This window comes from Schistocerca serialis, chromosome 1 (assembly GCF_023864345.2).
Source record: "Schistocerca serialis cubense isolate TAMUIC-IGC-003099 chromosome 1, iqSchSeri2.2, whole genome shotgun sequence".
Lineage (NCBI taxonomy): Eukaryota > Metazoa > Arthropoda > Insecta > Orthoptera > Acrididae > Schistocerca > Schistocerca serialis.
This window is the reverse complement of record NC_064638.1, coordinates 1,141,332,621-1,141,342,814: the sequence shown is the minus strand read 5'-3', so window position 1 is coordinate 1,141,342,814 and position 10,194 is coordinate 1,141,332,621.

Below are 10,194 nucleotides of genomic sequence, written 5' to 3'. Positions count from 1 at the left end.
TTAATTGTTGGTATGTCTGGCCTTCAAAAGTCAAGAAGTTGTGGGTCAGGATGAAGCTGGCTGAGGTAATGAGGAAAGAGGTTTTAGGTAGGGTGGCAGGTGATCGGCGTGAAGGGAAGTGCTCCATCACAGCAAGGCCCTGGGCGTGCGGGATATTTGTGTATAAGGAAGTGGCATCAATGGTTACAAGGATGGTTTCCGGGGGTAACGGATTGGGTAAGGATTCCAGGCGTTTGAGAAAGTGGTTGGTGTCTTTGATGAAGGATGGGAGACTGCATGTAATGGGTTGAAGGTGTTGATCTACAAAGGCAGAGATACGTTCTGTGGGGGCTTGGTAACCAGCTACAATGGGGCGGCCGGGATGATTGGGTTTGTGAATTTTAGGTAGAAGGTAGAAGGTAGGGGTGTGGGGTGTCGGTGGGGTCAGGAGGTTGATGGAGTCAGGTGAAAGGTTTTGTAGGGGGCCTAAGGTTCTGAGGATTCCTTGAAGCTCTGCCTGGACATCAGGAATGGGATTACCTTGGCAAACGTTGTATGTGGTGGTGTCTGAAAGCTGACGCAGTCCCTCAGCCACATACTCCCGACAATCAAGTACCACGGTCGTGGAACCCTTGTCCGCCGGAAGGATGACGATGGACTGGTCAGCCTTCTGATCACGGATAGCCTGGGCTTCAGCAGTGGTGATGTTGGGAGTAGGATTAAGGTTTTTTAAGAAGGATTGAGAGGCAAGGCTGGAAGTGAGAAATTCCTGGAAGGTTTGGGGAGGGTGGTTTTGAGGAAGAGGAGGTGGGTCCCGCTGTGACGGAGGACGGAACTGTTCCAGGCAGGGTTCAATTTGGATAGTGTCTTGGGGAGTTGGATCATTAGGAGTAGGATTAGGATCATTTTTCTTCGTGGCAAAGTGATACTTCCAGCAGGGAGTACAAGTGTAGGACAGTAAATCTTTGACGAGGGCTGTTTGGTTGAATCTGGGAGTGGGGCTGAAGGTGAGGCCTTTGGATAGGACAGAGGTTTCGGATTGGGAGAGAGGTTTGGAGGAAAGGTTGACTGCTGAATTAGGGTGTTGTGGTTCCAAATTGTGTTGATTGGAATTTTGAGGTTTTGGAGTGAGTGGAGCTGGAAGTGGGAGGTTGAGTAGATGGGAGAGACTGGGTTTGTGTGCAATGAGAGGAGGTTGAGGTTTGCTGGAAAGGTTGTGAAGGGTGAGTGAGTTGCCTTTCTGGAGGTGGGAAACCAGGAGATTGGATAGTTTTTTGAGGTGAAGGGTGGCATGCTGTTCTAATTTGCGGTTGGCCTGTAGGAGGATGCTCTGAACAGCCGGTGTGGATGTGGGAGAGGAAAGATTGAGGACTTTTATTAAGGATAGGAGTTGACGGGTGTGTTCATTGGCTGAGTTGATGTGTAGGTGAAGGATTAGGTGGGTGAGGGCAATGGATTGTTCAGTTTGGAACTGGTATAGGGGCTGATGGGAAGAAGGGTTGCAGCCAGAGATGGGAACTTTGAGTGTGAGGCCTTTGGGGGTAATGCCAAATGTCAGACAAGCCTGAGAAAATAAAATATGCGAGCGTAATCTGGCTAGGGTGAAGGCATGTTTGCGGAGGGAATGTAAATAAAACTTAATGGGCTCATTGTGGGGGTGTTGTGAGGGTGACATGGTATTAGAAGGTGGAAAGTGTAACATGAGCTTGAAATGAAAATGAAAATAACTGGAGAAAGTAACTGGAGATCTGTTGTGAAAAAAGGCGAAAAAGTGTTGGATAAAGCTGGGCTATGTTGATCCTGTGGTGAACTTGGTTGGTAGACAACGATGTGCACAAAGGTTAGGTGGTTGTGTTGCCGCCAAAACACGTTAAAGGATGGAGAGATTCGGGAAAATTTCGAAAAAACGGCGTGTAAATGTATTAAAAAGAGTGGTTTTGTGGTGGCAGATTATGAAAATGAGGCTAACAATTGTCTGACGAAGAAATAATGACGTTAAAACCAGTGGGAAGCGCCTAAAAATTATCAGTGATGTGGGAAAAACGGAAATGGAAATAAAGCGAAAGTTATCAGAACTAGACGAAATGGTTGTTTAATAGGTGAAAGGAACTGTTTGTGGACTAGAAACGGTGGATTTTATAGCAGCGGTAGTGTCGAAAGCAAAAAAAAAATTTTTTGGTTATGCTTTGGAAGTGGGTGACGTATTATTGAGTATATATAGGCGGGATAAAATTGTATAGTAGATTACGGTAAAAAGGAGAAGGTGAATACAAAGTGAAATTACTGGCAAAAACAAAAAGAGAAAATAAGACGACAGTAAAGATTTCGAAATGCAACAGTGACAATAACAAACGTGATTGTTGGGTTCAAATTAATGATATGAATTAATAGAGGGAAACATTCCACATGGGAAAAATATATCTAAAAACCAAGATGATGTGACTTACCAAACGAAAGCGCTGGCACGTCGATAGACACACAAACAAACACAAACATACACACAAAATTCAAGCTTTCGCAACAAACTGTTGCCTCATCAGGAAAGAGGGAAGGAGATGGAAAGACGAAAGGATGTGGGTTTTAAAGGAGAGGGTAAAGAGTCATTCCAATCACGGGAGTGGAAAGACTTACCTTAGGGGGAAAAAGGACGGGTATACACTCGCACACACACACATATCCATCCACACATATACAGACACAAGCAGACATATACAGAGGCAAAGAGTTTGGGCAGAGATGTCAGTCGAGGCGGAAGTGCAGAGGCAACGATGTTGTTGAATGACAGGTGAGGTATGAGTGGCGGCAACTTGAAATTAGCAGAGATTGAGGCCTGGTGGATAACGGGAAGAGAGGATATATTGTAGAGCAAGTTCCCATCTCCGGAGTTCGGATAGGTTGGTGTTAGTGGGAAGTATCCAGATAACCCGGACGGTGTAACACTGTGCCAAGATATGCTGGCCGTGCACCAAGGCATGTTTAGCCACAGGGTGATCCTCATTACCAACAAACACTGTCCACCTGTGTGGGTTCTTTCACATGTGGCTCTGCCTTTGATCATGTACACCTTCCGACTTACAGGACTGGAGTAGGTGGTGGTGGGAGAGTGCATGGGCAGGTTTTACACTGGGGGCGGTTACAAGGGTAGGAACCAAAGGGTAGGGAAGGTGGTTTGGGATTTCATAGGGATGAACCAAGAGGTTACGAAGGTTAGGTGGATGGCGGAAAGACACTCTTGGTGGAGTGGGGAGGATTTCATGATGGATGGATCTCATTTCAGGGCAGGATTTGAGGAAGTCATATCCCTACTGGAGAGCCACATTCAGAGTCTGATCCAGTCCCGGAAAGTATCCTGTCACAAGTAGGACACTTTCGGGGTTCTTCTGTGAGGGGTTCTGTGTTTGAGGGGATGAGGAAGTGGCTCTAGCTATTTGCTTCTGTACCAGGTCGGGAGGATAGTTGTGGGCTCGAAAGCTGTTTTCAGGTTATTGGTGCAATGGTTCAGGGATTCAGGACTGGAGCAGATTCGTTTGCCATGAAGACCTAAGCTGTATGGAAGGGACCATTTGATATGGAATGGGTGGCAGTTGTCATAATGGAGGTACTGTTGCTTGTAAGTGGGTTTGATGTGGACGGATGTGTGAAGCTGGCCATTGGACAAATGGAGGTCAACGTCGAGGAAAGTGACATGGGATTTGGAGTAGGACCAGTTGAATCTAATGGAACCAAAGGAGTTGAGATTGGAGAGGAAATTCTGGAGTTCTTCTTCTCTGTGAGTCCAGATCGTGAAGATGTCATCAATAAATCTGTACCAAACTTTGGGTTGTCAGGCTTGGGTAACCAAGAAGGCTTCCTCTAAGCGACCCATAAATAGGTTGGTGTACGAGGGGACCATCCTGGTACCCACGGCTGTTCCCTTTAATTCGTTGGTATGCCTGGCCTTCAAAAGTGAAGAAGTTGTGGGTTACAATGAAGCTGGCTAAGGTAATGAGGAAAGAGGTTTTAGGTAGGGTAGCAGGTGATCGGCATGAAAGGAAGTGCTCCATCGCAGTGAGGCCCTGGACATGTGGGATATTTGTGTATAAGGAAGTGGCATCAATGGTTACAAAGATGGTTTCCGGGGTTAACAGACTGGGTAAGGATTCCAGGCATTCGAGAAAGTGGTTGGTATCTTTGATGAAGCATGGGAGACTGCATATAATGGGTTGAAGGTGTTGATCTACGTAGGCAGAGATATGTTCTGTGGTGGCTTGGTAACCAGCTACAGTGGGGTGGCCGGGATGTTTGGGTTTGTGAATTTTAGGAAGTATGTAGAAGGTAGGGGTGCGGGGTGTCGGGGGGTTAGGAGGTTGATGGAGTCAGTTGAAAGGTTTTGTAGGGGGCCTAAGGTTCTGAGGATTCCTTGAAGCTCCACCTGGACATCAGGAATGGGATTACCTTGGCAAACTTTGTATGTAGTGTTGTCTGAAAGCTGACACAGTTCCTCAGCCACATACTCCTGATGATCAAGTACCACGGTCGTGGAACCCATGTCAGCTGGGAGAATGACGATGGATCGGTAAGCCTTCAGATCACGGATAGCCTGGGCTTCAGCTGTGGTGATGTTGGGAATAGGATTAAGGTTTATCAAGAAAGATTGAAAGGCAAGGCTGGAAGTGAGAAATTCCTGTAAGGTTTGGAGAGGGTGATTTTTGAGGAAGAGGAGGTGGGTCCCGCTGTGATGGAGGATGGAACTGTTCCAGGCAGGGTTCAATTTGGATAGTGTCTTGGGGAGTTAGATCATTATGAGTAGGATTAGGATTATTTTTCTGTAGCAAGATTAGAGAGAAAAAAATGCTAGGAGCTAAAGGTTGAAGAAATGTGTACTGTATTGCTTGTCTCTTGTCTTTACTGGTTTTATGTATCCTATATTTAATTTTATGTCGCCCAAAACAGAAAGTTATTAGCTAACAGGCAATAAAGAGTGCAAATTTTCTGAAGAGTTCTTGTTCTCCCTATTACAAATAATCCCATCCAGTATTAATTGGAAGTTTTTCCTTTAAGAGGAGAAGGATGTCAAACTAGGCGATTGGAAGCAGGAGAGGCACCACAGGACATTTTAATTTCCACTGTGCTGAGTATAGTTTGTTGGCACCCAGTATGAAATATACACGTTTCAATTCCACAGAGCTAAATACAGTGACGTGCAATAGAAGAATGCTGTGTGAAGAGGGGTGGCACTGCACCCTGGCACTCTTAAGACCAAATAACATGTCTTACATTTACTTTAACACATATGTTTTATGTATTGGATTCTTCAGAAAGATGTGCGCTACAAAAGAACATATTTTTGAAAATTCTATTTTTTAAATTTTTGACGTAATATCTCAAATCCTCAAGGGAGTGTGGCTGGGAGGGGGAGGGGGGGGGGGAGGAGGGGGGACGCCACTTTCTTAGTATTGCTCCGGTTCGGAAATATCGGAGATCTGGGGCTGGTGCGCACAGCAATCTGAGTTGTAGTGGGGAAGAGTGTAGTGTCCATGTGACCTGTGTTTACATTTAGTGAATTTAGTGTTTCCTCTTTGTTTACTGCTCTCATGTCAAATGAAAATAAAATGGACTTCTATTGCCGGGAGCTATCAAGTGAATTAAAATACATTCACATAATTATGGAAGGCTAATATACGTTATTAGTTTCAGATTTGATTTTATTTCCACTTTTCTGACAGCCATGCATTAATCGCCTTGTAGAACAATGAGGTTATTTTTGTCAGTTTGTTAAAGAAATTTGGTTTTTATTAATCTTTTACACTGAGGCAGTCAATGCATTTCAAAAAAAGAGTTTAGTTCCACACTATCAGCTAATTTCAACTGCTCACTGCATTTCAAGTTCACATTTTCATCTTCTAGCATGTATGGCGTTATGCCATAATAAAGAATCAAAAATGAGTTAATACAGTTCTAGTACTCCAAGAAAATTTACATCCTGAAACCTACACTAAAAAGCTTAATATCAGGTTTCATTTTCTAAAGTGCCAGGAAATTCTACACCCATGTATAAAAACATAACCATTCAAAGGATTGATAAGTTTTACGGTTCCGAGGAAAAATATACTACCACTTAATAACATGGAAAAAGTGTGTTTTCATCTGGGAGGAAGTGTATTTTTAACCGGGAAATCCAGGAATTTTTTTTTCCTTGTCCACATATACATCCTGTCACTTCAAAACTGTTGTATGTTATTCATATTCTTGCAAGCTTTAGATCTTGTAAGCATTTAACTAACTTTTAGTATGGTATCTACACTAATAAAGTTTACTGAACTGTTTGTACCACTTTGCACTAAAACAACAGAGTTCTATTTTACACTCTTGTGCCAGAGAATTTGCACTGCATCAGTGAGCAGATGCAGAGGCAGGTCAGCACCGGTGAACAGCAAGTGGTGCCGGCGGCTTTGGATGTTGGTTTCCACATCTGCGTCCCCACAATGTGTGTTTGATAGCTCAACGCTCCTCGCACTGGATCTTCTTAATCAAAGTGTTCTAGGCATATTTCTTCTTAGAGTAACACACTGGAATCTTCTTCTCTATTTCTCAATTCAAAATTTTGCTCCTTTAAATACTTGAGAATGTTCTGTTGCCTCAGAATAAATTATTTGTCGTATTTGGTTTAGTTGCTATGGCAACATACAATAGCTTCTTTCCTCGTTTTTTGGTCTTAGAATTCCTGTTTTTTTCTGTCCTTTCTCACTGATCACCATGTTCTAACATCTTGTGATGACCTTTTTAATAGGCCTTCTCTTCTAAAACTGTGCTCTTTTGGCAAGACCTTTGGTATATTTGGACTTCATGCGCAATAGCAAATTTGCACTTTCAATATACATATGTGACATTCTGTATGAGTCACTTGCTCCATTCAATGTCAGAAAAAAATTTAATTATGTTTATATAAGAGCTGGCTTAATAAGCATGACTATTTCACATGAATCATAAAATTGGTCTTGCCTCTACCAAGGCTGGATTAAGAGTGTTTTTTTTTTTTTTTTTTTTTTTTTTTTTTTTTTTTTTTTTTTTTTCAAGACTAACTTCTCAGCTGTTCTTTTTTCACTAACAATAAAGTCACTGACACTATTATCATAGAGTTACATGTTACATAAATACTCCATTGTCCTCTCGTACACACTTTCACTAAAACTTCCATGGATCGCCCGATGCGTAATTGTAGATGCCGTTCAACCGCCGTGTCTACATTCTTCCTGCAACTGAATTTAAACCTGCACATACAGACATGTGGTGCAGTAGGTAGGATTCTATCATCCCACGCTCACATCTAAAATATCGTACATTTGAGACGGTAAAAGGCCGTGTGTTTCTAGAATTTACATAGAAATTCTCGAAACACTACAATGAAAAGCTAGCCACATACTACATTCAACTGATGCCCTATAAAATGACTGCTTGAATGCAGTAACCTAATGTTGAAGTGACCTAAGTTTACATTTGGCAGATATCTAATTAACCTTCTTAAATCACTGTTCTTGAAGTAAAATAATCAAACCAACCCGCAAACTATGTGCACAGTAAGTATACACTAGTTCAACAAAAGTCATGGGTACCACCTAATTTTGTGTCAGACATCCTTTTGTGCAGTATAGTGCAGCAGTTTGAAATTGCATGGACTCAACAAGTTGTTGGAAGTCCCATGCAAAAATAATAAGCCATGCTGCCTGTGTAGACATCCATAATTACGAAAGTGTTGCTGGTGCAGGATTTTGTATACTAAGTGATCTCTTGATTGTAGCCCATAAATATTTGATGAGATTCATGTTGGGAAATCTTGATGGTGAAATCATTTGCTTGAATCATCCAGAATGTTCTTCAAAATAATTGTGAACAACTGTGGCCTAGTGACACGGTGCATCATCATCCTTGGGGAGCTGTGTGGGTAGATGTCGTGAAGGAAGGTTCGGCCACCGAACGTGGAGGGTGTTGAAGCGACCAGGCATCATACTGGGCGTGCTGGTCATGCGGCGACAGGTAGGTCGGTGGTTTGTGGGGTGGAATGGAGTGATGATGATGATGTCTCTGGTGGGTGTGGCAAACACACGAAGCATGTCCAGGTCGACGTCGGGCAGGAGGGGAACACATTTCACCAGGAGGCAGGGAATGGTGGAGGTTGTGTCATGAGCACTGGATGAAGAGAAACACACAACAAACAGCGTATAATCACGCAGTATTATTGAGATGTTGTGGATTATGTCTGGGGGAACAGGCACAAATACCTCGAGCGAGGGCACATTCAAGATGGGGGGGGTGTGAGAAACCTCAACAGGACGAGGCAGGCGACTGTGGAGAGGTCGAAGGGACCAGCGAAGGGCCCGGTGGTGAGGGCGTGATCGTATGTAAGCTCAACGTGGGGAGCATGTGGTCACTTGACAGAGTGTGTGAGACCAGAGTAGAGGGCGATGTCGGAGGAGAGCTCGACGATGGAAGCTGGAAGTCACTCGACGGAGTGTATAAGTCCAACGTGGAGGGAGTGGTCGGAGTGTCGTGAGCCATGTCAGTGAGTGGTGTGGTCGTGGCCTGAAGGGGGGTATAAGTAGGCTCAACATCAGCAGGCTTAACTCTGTTGAGAGGGACTGTAACAGTTGAATCTTTCATCTGGATGTCATAGGTGTTGGTTGAGCGCTGGAGAACTCAGTACGGGCCGGTATATGGAGGTTGGAGGGAAGCACGGATAGTGTCATCTCGGAGCATGATGTACTCGCAATTGTCCAGAGATTTCGGGACGTGAACCTTAGGGCGGGAATGGCTGGTGGGTGGAGGGATATGGAGGTTGATGAAGTGGAATCTGATGCGGTCCACGAAGGAAGGTAAGTCAGACTGAGGGAGAGAAGCGGAAGGGCTCACAAGTTCGCAAGGGACAACAATGTTCTTGCCGTATACAAACTCGGCTATTGTGCCTTTGAGGTCTTCTTTATAAATCACATGAATGCCAAGTAGCACAAGGGGAAGGGCCTCCATCCATAGAGAGTAGTCGCATCGAAAAGCCACCTTGAAAGTGCAGTGCCAGTGCTCGACTAACCCGTTAATTTGCGGGTGAGATGCTGTGGTACGGATGTGCAGGATGCCACAAATGTTACAAATCCTGTTGAACAGGGCTCACTCAAATTGCCTGCCCTGGTCAGTTGTGATGATAGCTGAACATCCGAAATGCGATAACCATGACTCGACATAAGCTCGAGCAACAGTTTCTGCTGTAATATTGGGGAGGGGGACAGCCTTGACCCAGCGAGTTGTTCGGTCGATAGACGAGAGAACATAACGAAAGCCATTAGAGGGGGAGAGAGGGCTCACAATGTCAATATGAATATGCTGGAAACGCCCAGGAGGGATCGAAAAGGTGCCGAGGGGGGTGAAGTGTGCCTGTGTAATTTGCAGTGTTGGCATGCGATGCAGGAGCGTGCCCAATGCTGGCAGTCCTTGTTGACATTTCTCCACACAAAGTGCTCCACTACAAGGTGGGCGGACGCATGAACTCTGGGGTGGGCTAAATTATGCAATGCGTTGAAGACAGCTTGACGGAGCGTGGTTGAGATGAGGGGGCGTAATGTGCCCATACTGTCGTCGCACCAGATCTTACCAGAAATGCCAGGGAAGGTGGTGCGGACGAAGTGTAGTGAAGAAGTAGAGTCTGAATTCAGGTTTTGTGTTTCCTCGTCGGTGGGTTGGAGGTTAGGCAGTTCAGAGAGGTCTAACAGTGAATGGATGGCGTCGACTTGTGAAAGGAAATCAGCAACTATATTGTCAGCACGCTTTATGTGTCTGACATCGGTGGTGAACTGAGATATGAAGTCCATGTATCTGAAGCGGCGAGGAGGCAGGTCAGCGGGCGGGTTAGTAATGGCCACAGCCAAGGGTTTGTGGGCCGTTAAAACATAGAAAGGGCGTCCTTCAACGTCAGTCTTAAAATGCTTAATCGCTTTGTAGACTGCGAGCAACTCCCTGTCAAATGCGGAATATTTCTGTTGTGCATTGGTGAGCTTGTGCGAGAAGAACTGCAGAGGCAAAGTTTGGCCATCGATTGTCTGGCTAAGGACATCGCCAATGGGAGTATCGCTCGTGTCTGTGGTGATGAAAAGCTGCGCATTGGGATGAGGACGCGCGATGGTTCAGGCGTCGGCAAGAAGATTTTTGAGGGCAGTGAAAGAGTCAATCATAGCAGGGGTACATGGAACG